Source organism: Sinohyriopsis cumingii, chromosome 6, assembly GCF_028554795.1.
Source record: "Sinohyriopsis cumingii isolate HCF-2022 chromosome 6, ASM2855479v2, whole genome shotgun sequence".
NCBI lineage: Eukaryota > Metazoa > Mollusca > Bivalvia > Unionida > Unionidae > Sinohyriopsis > Sinohyriopsis cumingii.
In genome coordinates, this window is record NC_142966.1 from 162426606 (window position 1) to 162450623 (window position 24018).

The 24018-nt window shown below is 42.1% G+C and overlaps 1 protein-coding gene across 1 annotated transcript in view; it reads right to left on the bottom strand.

Annotated features, from left to right (window-relative positions):
• Positions 1–24018, bottom strand: part of LOC149798421 (galactose-specific lectin nattectin-like) — a 79813-nt gene that overhangs the window by 38820 nt on the left and 16975 nt on the right. The window lies entirely within an intron of this gene.

Here is a 24018-nt window from a genome sequence, read left to right on the forward strand (position 1 = left end):
TCAATACCGCAAAGTTGACCACACGACTGGTACGATAATTCAGAGTCAATCCTTTCACTTTGCACGTCGTGTGCACTTCTCCTTGTGGGTCCCGGTATTCGTAGCCGTAATTTTTGGGACCGCCACTGACGAAACTTAGAATCTTGTCGTCGGGATGCTCGTCTGTCCAGGCTCCTAAACGGTCTCCTTCCATGTCAGGGTGCTGTTGACTCGGGTGATGGATGTAAATGCAACTGTCCGTGTCAAAGTACAGGACGCGTTCCCCTAACAGTTCTAAAGCTTCGTACAATTTTAAGCGAGCATGGGCTGTCACGTAAGCCGCAATGATGACATTTCCAAAGGGGTCGTCAAGTACAAAGTAAAGATCTTCTTCGTAATTGACCAAGATCAAATCCTCGCGAACGACGTCCACGTGTTTCATGAATTTGGTTTTGTCGTGAATCATCTGAAAGTAGCGGGGAGGTTCGGTCAAATATTCCGTCTTGGGTAAACATTTTTCCCCACAAGAAATTTAACATCACTTTGGCAAACGATCGCCTGTCTTGGTTTTTCTCGATGTGATCTAAAGTGATGCCTTCTTGTTCATAGTATTTCTCTTTGAATGTCTTTTGGTCTTCGGGAGTGTGACACCAGGAAGGATAGCCGCTGGCATCTTGCTTCAGTTTCAAAAAGGCATCCACGTAGTCGGCGAAAATGCCTTTCTGACTGGGGTCACCCTTGTGGTATTGTTCTGTCTTGGGAAAGTGACAAATTTCGTACACTTCTAACAGTTGGTATCCCATGTCCAGAGCTTTGAACAATTCTACGCTGACCCAGGTTCCCGTCAAAGCCCGTTCTTCCTGGGTGTGCTGACAAGGCTGGTCTTGGTTGCACGTTTCGGCACAAGTACGGCACAAAGGAAACATCAGTTTGCCTTGGCAATGGTGAGGTAAGACGGGATGGTACAAGTCCGTGGGAGGCAAAACTTTACACTTGATCAAGCCTTCGTATTGTCGAATGTTTTTCAGGTCGATGTGTTCCGTAAACAATTGTGGGTGCCCTACAGGAAAGCGACAATATTTGCACACGTAAGGATACGGCGAACACACATCCAAGTATTTGATTTCTTCTCCTTTCTCTTCGTCGGCTTGGTGCAGCAAACAGGTGGCATTGGTTCTTCCTCCGTACAAACTATCCCTCGGGTTCAGCGGGTCCATAAACTGGTAACTTTCCACGAGGCGTTTAAACTCGGGATCGGTTTTCAAACGGTGATCGTACTCGTGTTCCCACATTTCCACCACTTGGTATCCTTCCTCTTCTAACTTTAGGCGTCGCTGACAAGTGGCCTGGTACAAGTCTTCCACGGTTCGTTGTAAAAACTGATTTTTAGTGCCACGGTCAGGATAACAGACGGGACATCCGTGAAATAAGCAACCGTTAAACTCGTACACGATCTTGCGGTTTTCTAAGTCCCAGCCATCGACCGAATGCGTTCCGATGGTCTTTTCGCCCCCTCCGTTGCGGGCATGCTGAATCCACTTGTCTTCCTTGTCGCACAAGTAATGTAACCAGCGTAGGGCTTTGACCGAGTATTGACGTTTGACATAGTTGGTCGTTTGAGGACTGATGACAGCTACGGTGTTTTCAGGCATGAATCGTTGGCGGTACACTAAGGAATACGCTTTGGCAATGGTGCAAGCTTCTTTCAAAGGATCGACCCCTCCGTGTTCCATGAACAGTTCTCGAAATTTTCAACAGCAACGTCGTAAAATGTCCACGTCGGAACGACAATACTTTAACATTTCTTCCTGAAAGTCGAAAGGGTCGGAGGCGTGAGCCTGGTACCAAGCGTAGAAAGCTTCTCGTTGTTCGGTACGCATGTTGTCGGGGTCGTAAAAGTGAGCCTCAGGTAAATGGGGTAGAACGGCGTGTTGATTGGCTTCCGTATTGAAAAAGTGTGGAAAGTACCCTTTAGCCATTTCTGTCATTCCAAACGTTTTAGGCATTCGGCTCAAAGGCATGGCCAAGTAACTCATCGAATCTTTAAACTGTACTTGTCCCACTTGCATGAAAATGATTTTGGCTCCGTTCAAAGTGACTTTAGGACGCTCGGTGCCTTGTTCCGTATAGTATCTCAAAAGAAACTGTCCATCGTATCCGGAGAAATTGTGAGCCATCACCGTGGCATGACGATGACAATCTCCGTAGCATTCGATGTCCTCTTGGCTCCACGTCTTGTCGATGGGGTCTAAGACCCATTGGGCAAAATCGGCTAACGTGTTCGGTCCTCGAAAGATTTTTTCACGCCCTCCAGGAATCTTACTGCAGTGGAGCATTGACTAAAGATAGGTTCCTGAATGCACTTCTCTCACGCTCGATAAGCCACGCAGAAATTAGGAATGTGAATACCGGTCTCTTGCATGTATTCGAAATCAAAAAAGTTGAAATTGCCTTTCTTCTTGTGACCGTCCTCTTTCTCTGCTGGGGGTTGGTATTTTTGCACGTAGCACTGGTGTTCCAAGTCCACGATGTGGTGACAAATGTGACATTTTTTCTTTCCTGAACATACGTGTGTCGGCATTATTGGTACGTATGCCTTGTCCACACGTAGGGCACAATCTCAGGAGTTGACAAGCACATTTCTGCTGTGAACCTTGCGTCTTCAGATGTTGTTGGTAACAGGCAGGGCTGACAAACGTGCGCAGACAAGCAGGACAATGTACTCTTTCTTGTCCTTCGCTCAGACAGGGTGGAGAGGCCAAACATCCTGAGCATTTCAATCCGCAATGTTTGTGTTGCTCTCGATTATTATAACCATGGTCACATTTCTCACAGTAATGACCGTATCCCAGGAATGCAGTGATACTGGTAATGGTATCGAAATGGTCATTGTGATAATAGACATGAATGTATTTTCCGTTCTTAAAGTCTTGGAATCGAAACAACAGAGGCCCACGCACTTCTTGAGGGTGCACTTTCAAGGTGTAGCGTGGAGCTAGGACATCTTGCAATTTTTGCATTTCAGGAATGCCGCAGGGTGTCTTTGGACAGGCCGGCTTGTTGTAACAGGAGTTCTGCTTCACTTCGTTGTTTGGCTCGGTCCGATCGTTGAATAGTTTTCCAGACTCTTTTCCATTCTGTCGTGTCGTTCTTGTTGGCATAGGTTCGTCCCACCACGATGCCTCGGGCTAAACACATCTGGTCTTGAGAATTGTGAATTTGAACTAGACTCTTTTGGTACTGCGAAGGTCGTTCACCAATAACACCTTATTGCGTTGTCCGGTCCCTTGAGGAGAAGAGACGTGGGTCATGTCCAGTGTGGCTTTTCCATCAGTGATGTCAAACTGGTCATTCGATTGTTGTACGTGTTGAATCTTGTCCATAACTTTGGAAGCAGTTAGTTCTGCGGGTCTGCTAAACTCGATCCAAACAGGGGATTTCAAACCGTCGTGTTGTATGGAAAGTCTCAAGCGATCGTCTTCTTTGGGTTGACATTGTCGCTTGAGTGCGGTGAGCAAAGAATCCCACACCCCAGTGATGAACCCTTCTGCTTTCTCTAACGGTACTTCAGCCTTGAAATCTTTAAACTTCACTGTGTATTTGTAAGCCGTGTTCTAAATTTTCTAGAGGAGCGCTTTTCTGTCTCTCGAGTGGAATAGTACTTTTTCAGGGTTGACTAAGGGTGGTGAACTTTGTTTAGAGGGTTCGGATTCTGGTTCACTCATGTCCTCTTCAAAATCACTGGCATGAATTTGTGCCAAGACTTCAGCTCTGGTACGAGGCGATAGATCACGTTTCTGCCTCTTACTTTCTTCTTTCTTCTCAAATGAATTGGATCGTTTCATCTTGAGTGCAAAACGTCAAAGGACTCAAGTTTAAACACCATAGACTAATTTATAGTCATGGCAAACCAGCGTATATAAAAGGGTGTGTGTCTTGTCCTTTCACTATTCATTTCACTCTCAAACCGAGCACAACGATGGAAGAGACTAGCCAAATCGAACGTTTCATCAGAGCTTTGCGAGGGGTTATTAGAAAATTTTCTTCAGACCAGCCGACGGACTACTCTCCTTCCTTTCGAGATAAAAGTCAAGATACTTGCTATATCTGTCAAAAGAAAGGGCATTGGTCTTCAGAGTGTCCAGACCGTCAAAAAAGAAAAGCAGGGGCTAGAAAAGACAAAAGTCAAGATACCTGTTATTATTGTCAAGAAAAAGGACATTGGTCTCCAGATTGCCCAAAAAAGAAACAAGAGGAGTCAGAAGAAAAGAGGGATTCTTCAGAAGAAGAGAGGAATTCTTCACAGGAAGAGAGGGATTCTTCAGAGGAAGAGAGGAATTCTTCAGAGGAAGAAAGCAGCCAGGTGAAGAAAAAGAAACAGGAGAAGAAAAGAAGAAGGGAAGAAAGTGAGGAGGAAGAAGAGAAAAAGACTGTGAAGGTGAAGAAAATGAAAAAAAAGAGAGAGTAAACAATGAGATAGAAGAAGTCTATGAACTTTTTAAAGTTTTCTGTTGTGATTTGTGATTTGGATTGTAACTATTGGGAAAAGAATAAATTAATTATATAAGGTAAGTGTCTTTGAGTTTTGATTTTAAATAAGAAGCTACACGCACGCACTCATATACACGTACTATAAGGGTAAAATGGGGGGGGTTGAGTTATTGGCAATTGAAAGTCTATCTCTTTTCGAGAGACGTGGGTGGCCCTGAAAAGGGCCTTTTTTGGTGTAGGGGTGAGTTTAAGCAATCAACATTAACTGCCTTAAGCCTTTGCCACGGCCAAGGCCTACTTCTGGACTGCGTACTGTTGATGATGATGATTTGGTTGAAATCACTAAGGGTGGTACGGTAGGCTTAGTCACAGGGTTGACGTGTTTAGCTCGGGAAGGTCGTATTCTCTTCGGTTGTAATAAAGAAGTCTGATACATTTGTTTCAGACTTCTTAACTCCGCTAAAATGTCCAACAGTACCGTGACCGTTTGATTTTCACCCTCTTGTTTCTTTGCTGCTACTTCTTCTTCTTCTTGTTTTTTTCTTACCTCTTCTTCTTGCTGCTGTTGCTGTAGGAGAAAAGCTTGTTCCGCTTCCTTTTGTCGTTGTATAAATTTCTCCAATTCTTCTTTCTGTCTCTGTCTAAAATTCTCCACGTGTGATAATGAAGAAGGAGACGAAGGTTCCGGAACAAATTCTTGCGAGGTAAGAAAATCCACAAAATCCCAATTTACCTCTTCTGAAAGTAAGTCCGGGTTCCCTTGGGCGGTCTTCACTGCCGGTGCACCCCAATGGATCGTTTTCTGAGTTCCCGTCATGTTGAATCACTGTCTCGCATCGATTGACTGCACACAGGCGCTAGCGAATCTATATAGACCACGTAACGTCACAGACTGCTCTCTTCGGATTGGATGCGGACTGACTGAATTTTGTAACGCGTGTTTGGATTGGTCAATGAACTCAATCCATTTCAATCCTTCCTACCCCTATAAATAAGCGCAGTTCACTGCATTGATTCACCTGTTCTCAGCGCCTCAAGATGTGGACCACAGTCGAATCATCCACCCTTGTTTCTTCAATGATGTTTAGGACGGACATGCTAATGTATGTCCGATCCATGTGGTCCACAAGTCAGACACCAGTCTGTGGATACAAAGAGTGTACGTGGAGAGACAAGGTTGCCTCAAGAGGACACTGATTTATGGCCCTCGAGTAAGACGAAGCTTGAGGACAAGAAGATGCCGCAGATGCCCTTTATGTTAAGGGCATATCAACATAAATCCAAAGGCCCTTTTCAGGACCACTCATAGGTCTCGAAAAGAGATTGACTTTCAATTGCCTACCCCTTTTTTTATTTTTTTTTTATTTTTATTTTTTAAAAAAAATTCCATGTTAAATTTCCCTTGACGCTATACAGTCCCACCCTGTTTAAATTCCTTTGACGCTATACAGTCCCATATTCCCATGTTCAATTCCCTTGTCGCTCAACGGTCCCAAAATCTATTTCCCATGTTAATTTCCCTTGTCGCTAAACAGTCCCACGATTTTTCGTCCATGTTAAATTTACATAGTCGCTAAACAGTCCCAGGGTGGTTAATGTTAAATTTACATAGTCGCTAAACAGTCCCGGGGGGGGGGTCTGTAATGCTAATTCCCATTGTCGCTGAATCGTCCCCCTTCACTACTGGTGTAGCAATAGGCTGACTTCAATCGGAGCAAACTGCGGAAAAAACATAGAACGCTTGGCGTCAACGGGACTGGCGGGAAAGAGACAGACAACATACAGTCATGAACACTTATACAACACACACACAAAAATTTGAGGCAAGAAAGCAAATCTTTTCGAGGTATATGAGTGGCCCTGAAAAGGACCTTTGGGTTTATGTTAACATTATTCCGTTAACATAGAGGGTATCGCATAAGACTTCTTCTTTTCCTCAAATTTTGTCTGACGTTTGGTCCGTAGATAGGGACCCTCTTCAAACAGCCTTGTCTCTCCACATACATTCTTCTTTTCCAAACGCTTGTATCCGTGATCCTGATAATTGTCCATGATGATTTCACATACATGGGTTAGTCCGTACGGAATATCATTGACGATACGAGAGTAGAGGAATCTACGTTGGTCCACATCTTGTGACGAGAACAGGTGAAGGGAATGCGGTGAACTGCGGTTATCTATGAAAGTACACCCTCAAGAAGTGCGAGGGTCCCTATTGTTTCTACGCAAAGATTTGAAAGACGGAAAATACATTCACGTCTATTATCACGATGAACATTTCGATGCTATTACCAGTATCATCGCATTCTTGGGATTACTGTGAAAAATGTGACCATGGTTATAACAACCGAGATCAACGCAAGCATTGTGGATCGAAATGCTCAGGATATTTGGTCTCTCAAGCGTGTCTGGACGAAGGAAAAGAACGACTGCATTGCCCTGCTTGTCAGCGCACTTTTGTAAGTCCAACCTGTTACCAACAGCATCTGAAGACGCAAAGTTTACAGCAGAAAAGTGCTTGTCAACTGCTGAGATTGTGCCCTACTTGTGGACAAGTCATACGTAGTAATAATGTCAAGGAACACGTATGTTCAGGAAAGAAACGATGTTACATTTGTCACCAAATCGCGGACTTGGAATAATAATAATAATAATAATAATAATAATAATAATAATAATAATGAGGACTTTGTATAGCGCCAAATCTTTAGAAGCTCTAAGCGCTTTACAACATTAAACAACACCTATAAGATAAAAAAACATATAATGATATGATTACAAAAACAAACACCATGAAATTAGAAAACATTAAAAAAACATGCTAAGAATATTTAAGGTAGGAAACATAATTAGGTATTTAAGTTTGTTCTTGCAGTCGAAATAAGGGAATTTTGAGAGCCCTCTTGAATGTGATCACTGTGTCTTTGTCTCTAAGTTCAATGGGCAATACATTCCACGTTGCTGGGCCCTTGGATGCAAAAGAACGCTGTCCGTACGACTTTGTTTTCATAGTGGGAATAATGAGTATACGATTGTCGGAAGAGGAGCGTAAGTATCTTGCTGGTTTGTACACATGGGTGAGGTCGGATAGGTATGTTGGACTAGAGTCCGACAGTGAAACGTAGCACAGAGAACAAATTTTGTGTTTGATTCTGGATCGAATGGTGTAGGGTACAGGGCAGCGGGGATGTGTGCTCTGATCGTGGTACTCTAAGTATGATCCGAGCAGCTGTGTTTTGAACTTTTTGAAGTTTCTGGAGCAGATATTGAGATGAACCAGACAAAATTGAGTTACAATAGTCCAGTCTTGAAAGTACTAATGAACACACAAGTGTTTTAGTGACATCAACTGAAAGATATTTGCGAATTGAGCTGATGCGTCTCAGCTCAAGATATGCAGCCTTGCATAAGTTCATGACATGTTGGTGCAATGTGAGAGTACTGTCCAGAGTAACACCTAGGTTTCTTACTGATTGTGTGATTTTAATGTTGGTGCTGCTGATATTTATTGTTTGAGGTAAAGGATGTGAATGAGGAAGTCTTTGTGTTGTGATCAGAATGGCCTCAGTTTTATGATCATTCATCTGCAGCTTGTTACATGTCATCCATGATTTCACATCAGAACACCAATGCTAAATTCAGAAATACCAACCACAACAAGAGGAAGATGACCAGAAGAAAGACTATTTCATCTTTTTCGATTTCGAATGCATGCAAGAGACCGGCATTCGCTTTCCTAATTTCTGTGTGGCTCATCAAGCGTGCGAGAAGTTCATCCAAGAGCCTATCTTTAGTCATTGCCCTCATTGCAGCAAGATTCCTGGAGGACGTGATAAAATCTTTCGCGGACAGAAGACGCTGATCGATTTCGCCCAATGGGTCTTAGGCCCCATCGACGGGACATGGAGCCAAAAGGACATCGAACGTTACGGAAATTGTCATCGTCATGCCACAGTAATGGCTCACAACTTCTCGGGATATGATGGACAGTTTCTTTTGTGTTAATATATGGAACAAAGTACCGAACGTCCTAAGAACGGAGCCAAAATCATTTCCATGCAAGTGGGACAAGGACAGTTTAAAGATTCAATGAGTTACTTGGCCATACCTTTCATCCGAATACCTAAAACGTTTGGAATGACAGAAATGGTCAAAGGCTACTTTCCGCACTTTTGCAATACCCAATCCAATCGACACGCCGTTCCACCCCATTTGCCCAAGGCTCACTACTACGAAACCGACAACATGCGTACCGAACAACGAGAAGCTTTCTACGCTTGTTACCAGACTCACTCCTCAGACCCCTTCGACTTTCAGGAAGAAATGTTAAAATATTGTAGTTCCGACGTTGACATTTTACGACGTTGCTGAGGTAAATTTCGAGAACTGTTCAGGAAACACGGAGGGGTCATTTGTTTGAAAGAAGCCTGCACCATTGCCAAAGCGTGTTCCTTAGTGTACCGTCAACGATTCATGCTCGAAAACACCCTGGCTGCCATTAGTCCTCAAACGACCAACTTTGTCAAACGTCAATGCTGTGTCAAAGCCCTACGCTAGCTACATTACTTGTGCGACAAGGAAGAAAAATGGGTTCAGCACGCCGGCAACGGAGGAGGCGAAAAGACCACAGGAACGTATTCGTTGGATGGCTGGAACTTATAAAACCGCAAGATCGTGTACGAGTTTAACGGTTGCTTATTTCACGGATGTACCGTCTGTTACTCTCAACGTGGCACTAAAACGCAGTTTTTACAACGAACCATGGAAGACTTGTACCAGGCAACTTGTTAACGACGCTTGAAGTTAGAACAGCAAGGAAACCAAGTGGAGGAAATGTGGGAACATGAATACGATCACCGCTTGAAAACTGATCCCGAGTTTAAACGTATCGTGGAAAGTTACAAGCTGGGGGACCCACTGAACCCGAGGGACAGTTTGTACAGAGGACGGACAAATGCCACCTGTTTGCTGTACCACGCTGACGAAGAGAAGTTAGAAGAAATCAAATACTTGGACATGTGTTCACTGTATCCTTACGTGTGCAAATATTGTCACTTTCCTGCAGAGCACCCGTAATTGACCTGACAATATTCGACAATACGAAAGCTTGATCAAGTGCAAAGTCTTGCCTCTCACGGACTTGTACCATCCCGTGTTAGCCTCACCATTACCAAGGAAAACTAATGTTTCCCTTGTGTCGTCCTTGTGCCGAAACGTGTAACTAAGACAAACCTTGTCAGCACACCCAGGAAGAACGCACCTTGACGAGAACGTGGGTCAGCGTGGAATTGTTCGAAGCTCTGGATATGGGATACCAACTGTTAGAAGTGTGCGAAATTTACCACCTTCCCAAGACACAAAATTATCACAAGGGCGACGAGACTCACAAAGGCATTTTCGCAGACTACGTGGATGCTTTTCTGAAACGTAAACAAGAAGCAAGCGGCTATCCTTCCTGGTGTCACACTCACGAAGATCAAAAGACATTCAAAAAGAAATACTGGGAACAGGAAGGCTTCACTTTAGACCACATCGAGAAAAACGAAGGAACGCGATCGTTTGCCAAAGTGATTTTAAATTGCTTGTGGGGAAAAATGGCACAACGACCGTGTTTACCCAAGACAGAGTATTTGACAGAACCTTCCCGGTACATCCAGATGATTCACGACAGAACCAAATACATGAAATACGTGGACTCATTCGTGATAATTTGATCTTAGTCAGTTACGAAGAAGATATGGACTTTGTACAAGCCGACGAATTCGGAAATGTCATCATTGCGTGACATCCCATGCTCGCTTAAAATTGTACGAAGCTTTTGAACTGTTAGGTGATCGCGTCCTGTACTTTGACACGGACAGTTGCATCTGCATCGATCGCCCGGGTCAGTGACACCCTGACATCGAAGAAGACCGTTTAAGAGCCTGGACAGACGAACACCCCGACTAGAAAATTCTAAGCTTTGCTAGTGGCGATCCTAAAAATTACGGCTACGAATACCGGGACAAACAAAACGTGCACACGGAGTGTAAACTGAAAGAATTGGCTGTCAATGATCGCACCAGTCGAGTGGTGAACTTTGGGGTATTGAAAGAAACCTTGCAGTCTGGAGAGGATGGCAATTTTAAAGTGACCACCTACGAACCGCATAAGATTGTACGTTTACCCACTCACCAAGTCGTCAGTCCACCCTTGGAAAAGCTGTATCAAATCGTGTACCAGAAGCGAGTGGGGCTTCCCAATCACTTCACTTTGCCCTACGGTCACGTCGATATTGGTCAGCATATAAAAAGAGACAATATGCAAGATTGATAGTTCATTGTCACTACCAAGACCAAGCGAACAAGATGAATCCTTTTAAACAAATATCATTCAAATTCGGTGCTTCTCAAGTGGAGTGCGATGCTAAGCCTTGCATTGAGAGCGATGCAGTAAAGCATCATGGGAACATTGTTACCACGACTACTACCACTATGCCTACCATTTGCTGGTTTTCATTGTCAATGTCGACCTTCACATGAGGCCATGCGTCTACCGCCCTACGGATGTCATCCAACACTGAGCAAACTCCTGTCGATGTCACCCTGCCCTCATAGAAAAGAACCTGTGAAACTCGTCTTCAAACCTTCCAAGAAAAATTGCCTAAATATCTGAGAGGACCGACCACCGAAGAATTAGCCAGAGCCGGATTGTTCTACTTGGGCGAAGGGGATAAAGTCAAGTGTTTCAGTTGCGCTGTGTCACTACACCAGTGGGAGCAACAAGATTCGGCATGCCTGGAACATGCTCGATGGTCTCCTAATTGTCGCTACCTATCTTTAGTGGGACCGAGTCATTGAAGTGACATACCATGTCCATTAAAGAAACCAGATTGGCTAGGAGTCAAGCGTTGGACACCACCTAGACCAGTATTTAAACCCCATTTAAAAAATAATATTCAAGCATTACCAAACGAACTGCAAGATAAGATCTACAAAGAAGTTTGGCAGTGACTAGCCAGAGCGAAATCTCAGTGGGTGACTGTATAACGTTTGTGTCGAGAAATTCACAAGAGGAAAGTGAAAGAAGTCGACAAACGGATCAGATTTTTCTGGATCAAGTGTGCGTTCACCCTATTATTCTGATTTAGACCTTTTACATCGGAAGAGTTTATTGACATTCTTGACCGTTACCCTGAATGGCAGTGGTCAGAAATTACTCACTATGTTCATTACCTTCGCTTTAGAAGATTTTAAATAAAATAATACTGACTGACATGATCGTGGATACTTTACAAGAGAACATTCGGGGCTTGCTTGTGGAGTTGAGAGAACGCTTTTACGGAGAGTTGGTCAAAATACAAGTGAAACGCAACCTCAAAATCATTTCTCGATTTTTAAATTATGCTCTTTTCCACAGTATAAGAAGACTGATTATGAGTGGAGACTACCTCAGTCACAAATGTAAACGAGGCTATTGGCCACGACCCAGTGATTCCAAAGGAGGACATGATCATGGACACTTTACAAGAGAACATTCGGTGCTTGCCTGTGGAGTTGAGAGAACGCATTTACCGTGAATTGGTCAAAATACAAGTGAAACGTAAAGAACAATTGCATCCGTTACGTCACCGATGTTTAAACCACTGGTACCCGAATGCTGTAATAGGACTGATTCATATGAAAACGTTCCAATAGTCAGACCTTTTTCAACTGTTCGTGGACGAGAATGATCGGTATGTTAATGATTTTTTTAAAAATTTTTACTACGAGTTTCACATGCTGCAACGAATTCCAGAAGGAGAGTTGGAGGATTACCAAAACCTTTTACACAACGTAAACTTAGTTAAAGAGGAAGCTTCTGAACGAAGTGTGATGTGTATGTGACTGAACCATTTAGATTCGCTACTGGAGAACGATTATCTCTGTGCAGAAAGTACATTTATTGCTTCCGAAGAAAGAGGGCATATAAACAGGTTACCATGCCACAACCTTTATCAGAAGCGATACAACAGACTCCGTGAAAGAAATCAATGACACTATTCAAACAGTGGAAGATTACCAACACTTATTACAAGAGCTGTATCCATTCAATTGGAGCCGACGTGTGACGTCTGTCTTAGTGACTTGTTTTCTGGGATTTCATTTACCCGCCGATTCCTTGTGGACTCTTTATGAACAGTACTTGTCATCCAATAAAACAAGAAAGTGGTTCCTTTAAATGTCCACGAGAAACTCATTTTGCTCAAAGCCTTGTGTTTTCATCTGGATACTTCTCGACCTCTACGGGAGAAAATAAATTCGACAACTTTAAGTTACCGCAGATGTGTATGACGATGTGTGTGTAGCTTGTGACTTACACCCTCATTGGACAGATGTGACTGGAAAATTGGGGTTTTAAACCTGTGTTAGTGACAGTGCCAGAAGAACCCGTCACCGAGTACAACCACTTCCTTCAAGATGGGACTGTCATGGACATTCCTGAAAGACCCTTTCGGGAGGACACTTGTGTGACATTACCCCATACAGTGTCTGTAAGAATAGTACACATTGTCCCTAGGACATCTTGGTTACCAAAATCATGATGTGCAGAGACTTATTTATATTCCACTTTGATCGTTTTGATGTGTATTTTATCGTTGTACGTAAGCATTTGGCTTTTATTTATTTTTGTCTTTTTTGTTTATTTTTAAAAAATCAATAAACGTGTCTTGAAAAAGGTATGAAAACTCTTGTCTTGTCTGTCTTCGTGTCAGAAGTGGCATTCCTTGCACTATGGCTACCTCTGCTGTCTCTGTTCCCTCTTCCTTCACTTTCAAAGTCATCATCGAACACTTAGATCGTGCCAGTTTGGAGGCCTTTTATCATCGCCATTCCTTTAACATGCTAATTGTTGGACCTAGTGGCTGAGGCAAAACCGAATTTGTCAAACGTTTGATCGAACATAAACATCATTTTGATCGATCGTCCACTTCAACGAATCATGTGGTGTTACAAAGAGTGGCAATCAGCGTACAGTCTCTTGCGAGAAAGTCAAGGTGATAACATCGTGTTTGTGGAAGCCATTCCTAACGAAGACGACGAAATCGTGTCTGATCCCAGTCAAACCCATCTGGTCATTTTCGACGACATGTTAGGAGAACACGAAGAAGAAATTAAACTGTGGTTTGCGCGCCAGTGTCATTTACATTACTCAAAATTTGTTTCAACAAAGTAAAGCCGATCGCACCATAAGTTTGAATGTTCATTACGTGGTCTTGTTTAAAAGCCCTAGAGATATATCGCAAGTGCAAGTCTTAGCCAAACAATTAGGAACACCTTGGCTAACTGATGCGTACGACGATGCCACTCAAACCCCACACGCCTATCTACCCATCGATTTGAAACCCACCAGTCCTGATTATTTGCGATTTCGTACCCATTTGTTTCACCACTGGTGTCAAGACGGAGGGCTTGTCCAGTATATGTCTCCGTCGTCCTCTTTACCAAAAGAAATCTTTAAAAACACTTTTCGTCTGTCTCACACATCGTCAACATGACGTACCTTCCGGCGCATCTTCCCGTCAAATTGATTCGTGCCTTGTATGGCATCAGTCGCGAAACAAATCCACAAAGACGTGCTCGTGTCTTAGAAGAGAGTCTCAAAGAAGTTCCTAAGATGGTTTACGGTTTCAGCACGTCAATTACTGCAAGGTCATCATTCGGATTCCTCATCAAACCAAACGCCCTTTTTGACAGAAACAAAGTAGCCTTGACACAATTGGCCGATCACCGCATTGACACTCAAACCAAAAAGCAAATCATTTTGAAACCTGGAGGGACCGGTTCTCTAGGAGGTGTCATCATTCGCTCCCTCTTCAAATGGAATCCTATTGCCCCCAAAGTTCTCCCCAAGAAAACAGTCACTCCCAAAAAGCCAAGCGAATACAAGAGAAGAAAAAGAACAACGGTGTCAAGACCAGGTCACAACCCCAGAAAAAGAAAAGCCCACAGAAAAAGAAAAAGAAAAGTCCTCAGAAAAAGAAAAGCCCTCAGAAACAGCTTCTACATGCAAGAGAGACAACCAGGACGCAAAATTACATTGGCAAACCACGACCTGCAACAACGACGTCTCCGGTAGCCTCAGTTTCTTCCACTTCTCCGTTGTTGGTGATGCCTATTAAACCAAATTTGACACCCCTTCTTCTTCATTTGATGAAACAATGGAAACACACGTCTCCAAGAACTTCTCATCCAGTGGTGACACTCTCCTCCTCTTTAGATGCAGTGGCAGCTGCTCACAAAGTACCTGCTCACAAAATCAACGTCCAAGAGAGATCGGGTATGTTACATTGTTGACTGGATTTGTCCAAGCAAGAACTGTCCCGATTTAGTCCTTTGCGAACCCCTCCACGACGCGTGATGCTTGTCATCAAGTTGATACGACGCAAAGACAATCAGTGGCGACGCGTCCGGTATAAAAAATACCTGAGGCAAAGCATGGGTATCAGTGTTTTTGTGCTCCTGAACGCCCCGAGATGTCACCTCAAAGAAGTTCACGCCGTCACTATCGTTATTCTCCTGTCAAAAAAGGAAAGAGACAAGTATAGTCCCGTCATCCGACAAAGCGCTTAGCCAAGCATCGACGTTAACTTAAGAAAAGACATAGTAGTCACACAAAAAAGAGGAGTAACCAAAGGGTAGATTTCTTTGGCGATTTTGGAAAACACATTGTCACCTTTTTGATGAAGCGATAGTCAAAAGAAAGATAAAAGGGCATGTTCTAAGTCATCGACATCAGTGTATTTTTGGTGTGTCCCTGAACGAACAAGCAAAGATGTCACCCCCCAGAAAACATCCTTCTTCTAAACCCAAAGGAAAGGAAAGGACTGCCTCCTCGTTTAGTCAAACATGGGGACATGTTGTCTGTCCTGTCCAAAGCTTCTCCATCCATGCGAAAAATAACTCATTCAAACAGCCTCCAAAGATGTCATCGATACCGTGTGCGAATGTTGTTTGAACGTCTTGAAAGGCACGATACCTTTGTCTAAACACCAGAAACAATGCTTAGGCAAACATCGTCACGTTCTTTGCCAAATGGTTCAAAAGAAAATCCACATTCGTCAATAGAAGAAGACGTTGTTACGACGAGGAGGAATTTTGCCTCTGTTGTTAGGACCCTTGCTGAAAGGAGTATTGGAAACCATGTTGGAGGACTCGCGGGAGCAAGATAAAAAGGACCACTGGAGTCCAAACATCTCATACGTGACCCTTGAAATCGAATGGAAGGTCGAAAACTGGCTTTAGTGCCTTACAAACGATGGATGGAATATCATCGTTGGCACGAACAACGTACACCGCATTTGCATCCCAATAAAAAATTTGACCAAGATGTCCCAATTACAACGCAAATTGCAGTCATTGATGGATCGCCACGATTTGTCCGAAAGAGAAAAATCGCAAAACTACGGTCAACTCTTGCAACGACTACAACTCTTACTCCAGAAAGCTTTAGACGAAACAGTTCTACCCACTCTGAAAGATTTTAAGGCCTTGATGAAAAGTCCATCACCCAGACCACCACCACCACCAACACCCCCAGTGGTAATGAGAGACGTAACCCCACGAAAGGCTGCAGAAGAAGAGGTACCAGAAGTCTTTCAAACACCGTCAACATCTCCCATTTATAGTAAGATTGCAACGTCCTTGTTGACCTCTTCCCGTACATCCCAACCAGAAGAAATAAAAGCTTGGGTTAAAAAGATGATGCCCACTCTTCCTTCGACAGAAGTGAAAAAGAAAAACAGGAAACCAGGAGTGAGAAAAGAAAAGAAGACCAAAGCCATTCCATTAAAACCTCCACTACCTTCGACTTCGACTCACGTAGCCCATTAGACACTTAAATCCGTTTCTAAACCACCCTATCGCCCAATCCAAGGTATCATCAATTTTAGGATACCGACACGTTGTCCATCAGTTTTAATCGTGATTTGTTTGACATTTTAGGTGGAGACACAAACATTACTCTGAATTTCAACCCGAAGATCAACAGCAACATGGAATTTTACAAGTATTTTCGTTTCCCGGTACACCTGAACCAAGGACTGAATTTGATATTTGTTTACTCCAGTGTGGTGGAGTTTAACGTGGTGAGACACACCTCAGTGGCGTTACTTCGTGTCATTCCTTTCAAAGTGGATTCATTCTGCCACGAACGCTGACTAGGAAGGTGGAAACACCTATGACGTTCACCGCGAATTTGTACATACTCACCATTTGCCCGTCAGTAAGTCATATTTCGACACTGTTAATATTGCTATTAAAGGAGATCTGGGGTAAAATGTTCCGCTCTCCAAAAGGAAAAGTCACGGTGAAAATCCATTTTCGAAAACGATTCTCTAACGACTCATAAGTCATGTATCCAGTGTCCCGAAGCGTCTCTCGGCAGCGATGACATGGTATAGGCGATATGTTGAAATCAGCCGTTTGTTCAGTGGCACCTGTTTTGAAACCGATGGTGACACGAGGATTGCATGCCTTGAAAGATGCTGCATTGACGCACGGCAAAGAATTTTTCAAAATGTCGTCATCGACAAACAAAACAGTAAAGAACCTTTCTTGAGAGCAGGTAAAAATATCTTGCTTCAAACAGGCAATGATATATTGTGCCGACGAGAAACTCCTATAAATGCCCTGAGCGCTACTGAGTCAGGCATTGCCGCTTCCCTGACGCCACAGCAAGGACAATGCAGAAACAGACGACGAAGAAAACAGACTTCACACTCATAAAGCTAGAAAGACTAAGAAAAGAAGAACAGCTCGAGAATTAGACGTTTTTGATTATTAAATCGTAGAGACAAAAATGATGCACCGAGAGCCTTGCGCCTGTTCCAAGTCGGAACTGGCTCTGTTTGCCATGCCACCCACAATGATGAGATGCAAGAATCCCAAAGGGTCGAATTATCCCGTTTCCTCTGTCGAGGACTAAGTCCCCATCGAATTTGAAATCAAAGGAATGCCCGAAGACTACATCGATCTGAATAGCAGTTACTTATACTTGAAAGTGAAAGTTGTAGATCAGGATAATACGGACCTAGAGGGGGATGAGGTAGTAGCTTCCGTCAACAATTTCATCCATTCATTGTTCAGCTCAGTGGATTTGTACTTGAATAACAAACTGGTCAGCAGTAGTATGCATACTTACCCTTATCGAACGTACCTGGCAAATTTCTTGACATACGGAAAAGAAGCCAAGAACACTCATCTGGATGCTTGCGTGGCATGGAAACCTGACACACCAACCAAGTTCACTAGCCTAATCGAAAACAATAAAAGGTTTAAAGATCGTAAAGAGAACGTTGCTGTGGTTGGAAGAAAAGTATTTGCTGAACGGTGTGGATGTTCCTCTGAGACTGAATCTCAGCAGTTCCACTTTCCACTTGTTGACTAATGCTGCTGCTTCCACTTGCAAAATCTGCATCGAGGAAGCCCGACTCTACGTGCGACGTGTGGAAGTGTTACCTAAAGTGGGAAACGACATCAGTCACACTTTGAGCAGAACGACCACCAAATATCCGATACAACGCGTGGAAGTGAAAACGTTCACCATTCCTGCTGAACATCATTCCATGATCGAAGATCATCTGTTCCAAGGTCAGTTACCCAAGCGTTTAATCCTTGGTATGGTCGAGCACTCAGCCTTCAACGGAGCCTCCCATGAAAATCCTTTAAAATTTGATCACTTCAATGTGAAAAAAGTCGAAGTCAGTCGCAATGGCAAGACCTTGTGTACCAGACCTTTCGAACCTAACTTTGACAAGAAGAATTACTTGAGATCGTACTTGTCCCTGTACGAAGCCACCGGACAGTTAGGAACCAACACCATTCACGGTATTACGTATGACGCATATCAGGAGGCTACGCTTTGTGGCCTTTTGATTTCATTCCAGGCCAAGACAGCGATGAGGGTCATTTCTACTCTATAAAATCAGGACAGATTCGTGTGGAACTTCAGTTTAAAGAGAAGCTGGATGAGACAGTGAACGTCATATTGTATTCTCAATTCGATAATACCATAGAAATCAACAGTTTGAGAGAAGTCATTCTAGACCATTAGAAGCTATGGAATACTGTTATCCCTCTTTTCATCGTGGCGACTCTTTGGACATGGAATGGGAGGAGACCGTGGAAGCAGACCCCCAATACAAAGACGAAAAGGCCATAGTGATAAAATCCAGATGGCCAGAACAAGAAAAACATTTAGTCTCCTCTTTTGCCAAATACTTGGCAGAAAAAATTACAGAATTGATCAAAAAAGATTGCTATGGATGTCAAAACGATCATCCCAGTCAAATTCAACACGATAAATGTCTGATGCTGAGTCAGGAAGAAAAATTGGACGAGTATCTGAACCAAACTTGGAGTCTCATCTCGGAACAAGCCGTGTTGCATCAGTGGTATAAAGGCATGCGCGAACATTCCTTTCCTCCATTAACGACTCTAGCGAGCTATCGCATCGAAGCTCTCTTGGCTAAAAGCGCAGAGACGAAACGAAGAAACGGTTACTTGTCAGACAAATTGAAAGAGAAAGTCAGAACTGAATTGATCACTTATCATTACCTGTGAAGAAAAACAACACAAAAATGAATACCTGGGAACTTTATTACCTTTTGAACCACAGATCGTACACTGCTTTTTGGAATCCTGTCTTGTGTGCTCAAGATGAACTACGTCATCGCAAACCTCAAGACCATCAAGCTTATGTCATCAACACGAACAAACGTCATCTCCCACGAACCCACTGGGTAGCCGTCTACTTTCCCCGTGATGGTTGTGTACAGCATTTTGATTCGTTTGGATTGCCCCCTTTGAAAGACGATATCAACGACTTTATGAGAAGAAATGCTCAGACAACACGATTCAAAAATGTGAAATTACAAGGCACAGATTCATTTGTGTGTGGACAATATTGTGTGTATTTTCTCATCAACGCAGTCTTGGATATTCTTTAGAACATTTAGTGACTTATTTTGATCCTCACTCCTCTAGAAACGATGAAAAAGTAGATCGATGGTTTTGTGACCATTATGGTTATCTTCTGTCAAAATAGATTGTTAATAGAAAAAAAATGTTTGTTATTGATTGAATTGTTAATTTAAAATATTTGTTAATTGTTGGTTGTTTGTTATTTGGATAAAATGTTGCTTTGAAAAAAAGGCGTATTTCGTTTGTTTGCCATTTGTATCATGAACCATGCTCTTTGACTTCACTCTATCCGTCAAATCAAACTATTTTAGCGTCCCGACTCTAAACAGTGCTGGGATGTTTTCTATCGCGACCGCGCTTGAACCATATAAAGCGGGGTAGACTCCAGTCTGACCATCCATTGTTGACTCATCTTCCTATGAAGATGTGCTCAAGATTAGCCAAGGTGAACGAAGCTTACGTGAATTTGCATCATTTCAGGCGAAGCCTGATACCGAAGCCTGAAGAGATAGAGAATATCAGAATATTGAAAGTAACTGAAGACCTGATAGAAGAGCTCTTCAGAGAGGAAATAAACAAGGAGAAAGAAGAATGGACGGAGAAATACAGACTTCAGAAACAGCAGAGAGATCAGCAGCAGTAGCAGGAACAGAGGTATTGTCGATTGTCGTGTCGACACCAAAGAGTTATTCTTCTCTATCCGAAGAAGTAAACTCTATCCTGTGTGAAAGCCTGCCGCCAGACGAGGACGCAATCTTAGATCATAAATGATTGTCATCACCCCTCGTCCACAAAAATAACAGCCCTTTTCAGGGCTACCCAATACTCTAGAAACGAAATACTAATTAAATTGCCAATGGTATGTTAGTTACGTAGGTAGAAAAAATCGAAGTGCGTCTATAAGCACATTATTTCTTTTTATCATTTTTTCGAAGTGTGTGTATATACACTTCGTTTCCGTACCTTGTCAAAATTTGTAATTAGTGATTGTCAGTAAAAAAAAACAAGTGAGTGAGTGTTTCTTTTAAGACCGCGCGATCTGTGTTTCTTTGGGATAATGATATGGGTGATGCTAGTTTTGGTGTCAGGGATGTTTTGTTTCTCGTCCGTGCTTGACCCATATGAAGGGAACGCTCGTCAGTCTGGCTACCCTTGGTGATTCAACAACATTGAAGAATGAGCAGCAGACTCGAAAAACGGATCGAAGTTCAGATGCACCTGGAATATGCCATGCGGCTCCTGGACGAGCTTCCACCCACAAGAATAAATTACGAAAATGATTGGAGTCACCGCTGTGTATGTGGTGCTCGGTCTGGGTGATGTCATCACTAACAGGTGTATCTGAAGTTTACAAAAAAAACCCAGCCCTTGTCAGGGCTAGCCAGTACGAAAGAAGCCCTAGATATTTCCATGAGCGTCAGGTGTTTCTTTGAAGATATATTGGAATGAACAGAGTGGTCTTTCGTAAAATGGCGAATGGACTATCTCAAGAAAGCAGAAGAACTGATGAGAAATGCGTTAACAGAAGAAGTGAAGAAGATAAAAGAAACCTGTGCTAAAGAGAGAAAAGAAAGAGAAAACATAAACAAAAAGGAGGAATTTGAGAACATGAATAAGAATTTATGAAAGTCCATGAGAAATTCAGGGCCATAGGTCATCCTGACTGGATACCAGAGAATGAAGAGAGGAAGAAGAATAAAGGAATATTGGGAAAGGTCAGGATCTGGTAGAAGAAGCGGAGAAAATAGAAGAAGAAGAAGAAGAAGAAGAAGAAGAATCTAAGGGCCATTTTCAGGGTCACTCATATGCCTCGAAACGATTTGCTTTCTTGCCTCAAATTTTTTTAGTGTGTATAAATGTTTGTGACTGTATGTTGTCTGTCTCTGTCCCTCCAGTCCCGTTCCCGCCAAGCTTTCCATGTTTTTTCCCCGCTGTTTGCTCCGATTGAGGTCAGCCTCTTTCTACATTGTTGCTCATCGTCAGTACGGTGACGTCACCTTCCCTGTTCCATTCATATTGTTCCTATACAGTCCCAATACTTTTTTGACCCTGTATGGTCCCACCCCTGTTAAAATCCCCCATGTTAAATTCCCATTGTCCCTGAGTCGTCCCAGCGGGGTCTGTATGTATTATCCCATCGTCCCTGAATCGTCCCCCTTCACTACTCATATCTACTCACCGTTACACTTATGCCTAGTGCATATAATATGGCTGAGTTTTAATAATAATAATAATAGCAGATGAACTTCTTTTTTAGGTCAGTGTGTGTCTAAATTTAATTGAATACATGTTTGTTTATTATATGCAAATAGTACAAACCATGTTCCGCACATCTTCTAGTCACCTGATCATGCCTTGATAGATTTTAGAATGAAAGAGGCGTAAATGGTTTAACACATTTACACTGTGTGAGAAAAACAAACAAGAAGTGATAATGAATAATAATTACGTCAAGCATCTTTCCATTAAAGATTGAGTTGTCTCTCTTGTACCACAACACTCTTGCATGTTAGTAGTAAAGTCAGTTTAAATCAAATACATATAATAGCTATTATCCAAAGTAAATGTTTCCTTTAAGAGATAAATACAAACGGAAATGTAACTTTAAAGCCACATCATTTCAAGAGGGCAAAGGACGTGTTGCCTGCCTTTAGTAAAGGAACTCTACGAAAAAACAGATGCATTTTGTGTGAACTCAAATCATATGTCCTGTTGAATATCCCAAGCTGAATATCATACCAATATTCAGGACACAAATGCGCATGCTTAAAAGCCCACATGAATGGCAAGCATATCATAATTCACTTCATTGTTACAATATTACTTCCCAGGATATAACACTCACAACAATTAGCATAATCCCATCCGCTATTACGACATTAGATCCCGGGGTAGAACCATGGCAAGTTTATCATCTTAGGTTATGGCAAGGTCATTTTATTCCTCTCAATAACCTCTCACTAATACACAAATCTACAGAAAAGACTTGACAGAAACATTAACTATGTGTCTGCCACAACCGTGAAACCGAATCAGCCAGTGCAGGTTTGATATGTAATATGCATCTGTTTAGGTAACTTCGACCAGGTCATCCATCTTATAAAATTCACAATATTATCAAGTACAAGAAATAAAAGAAGTATTTCTAAACAGCCAAATTAATTATGTCGTTATCTACATCTTGATGTGCTACCCAATCAAAGTTACATCTGCATATCTGAACGACATCAGAAAATCGTTACAGCCTCACCTACGTTCCACGCCGCAGCTCTACCAGTACAATAATATTAATTCCCGTATTTTCAATGACATTAACACCATATCCAAAGAGTAAATTCTCAGACCAAATAAGAGTGCAAGGTTCCAATACTGTAGTAAAAATCAATGTTTTGAGTGGTTGTGTTACTCAGATGCCTAACAATCTGTATAAAACAATCTGTAAACCCTGCATATACAATCAACATTTTAGGATCTGCCTTTGTTCTCAGTTCAAGACAGACATTATCTTTCACATCCTCCCATTGCCGCCCTGTTCTAAGAATCCAATTAAACATTACTTAGGTTCTTTCTGGGCTCACTTGTCATAGATCTTCTCTACACAGCTGGATGATACATTAGTACAATAATTGCAATGAACGTTTCATAATTAACGTGCTAAGAATTCTTTCAACATTTTTGGGAACGTTGTGCAAATTTATTATACATCAATATTTAGATAAAAATGTCTTCCATTTTCGAGTTGAATCTAAAATCTTGTATCAGATGCGCCTCAGATGCAGATATTGATTCGTCGCTGTCAAAGCTAACGTCACCTAACAATAATCGCGTGAAGGGAATCGATGAATATAAAGTCAAAGTAAAATAACAACAACACACATAAATGTCCAATTAGTACAAAATAATTCTTTAGAAGATGTAATATTCATGTCATATGCAATAACTTGGCTTAGGTATGTACACACCATCTTATCTGAAAGTCGAAGGACATCAGACTAGGGTCAGCCTTTCGGATTTCACGACGTTAGAAGCTGATACGATAGAAATACCCCGATCAAGTTACTATATTGATTATATATATATATATATATATATATATATATATATATATATATATATATATATATATATATAAGCAAACTATTTTCAGAATAATTGTCTCAGAATGAGTATCATTTGCAGTTACAACTACCCATCCTTAAGTTGTATGACTTATAAATGCCATGCAGACCTGAAAACTAAACAGTACAGGACAGGATATAAACTAGTTGGAATTTTGTGAGAGGAAGACAATTTCCATGGTAAAACATGATAGATGTAATACTTGACCTTAACTCTGCATATGATTAAAGTGTCTGAGCAATGCAAACAAGAGATCCAGCGTGAGCTTCAAGCTGATCGGTCTTATAATACCTCAGCTACATTGTTTCCTTTTGTGCACTTAATACGACTGCATAGTTCTTTCAGTATGTTTGTAATTAAACTTTAACTAACTGATATGCATGTAGCCAAAGACGGCTGAACGATACGCAGAAGGGAAAATAGATTCCTATGGTGTAGAGCATATCATTTGCACTCTATGTATACTAATTCAATGTTGAATTGTCTC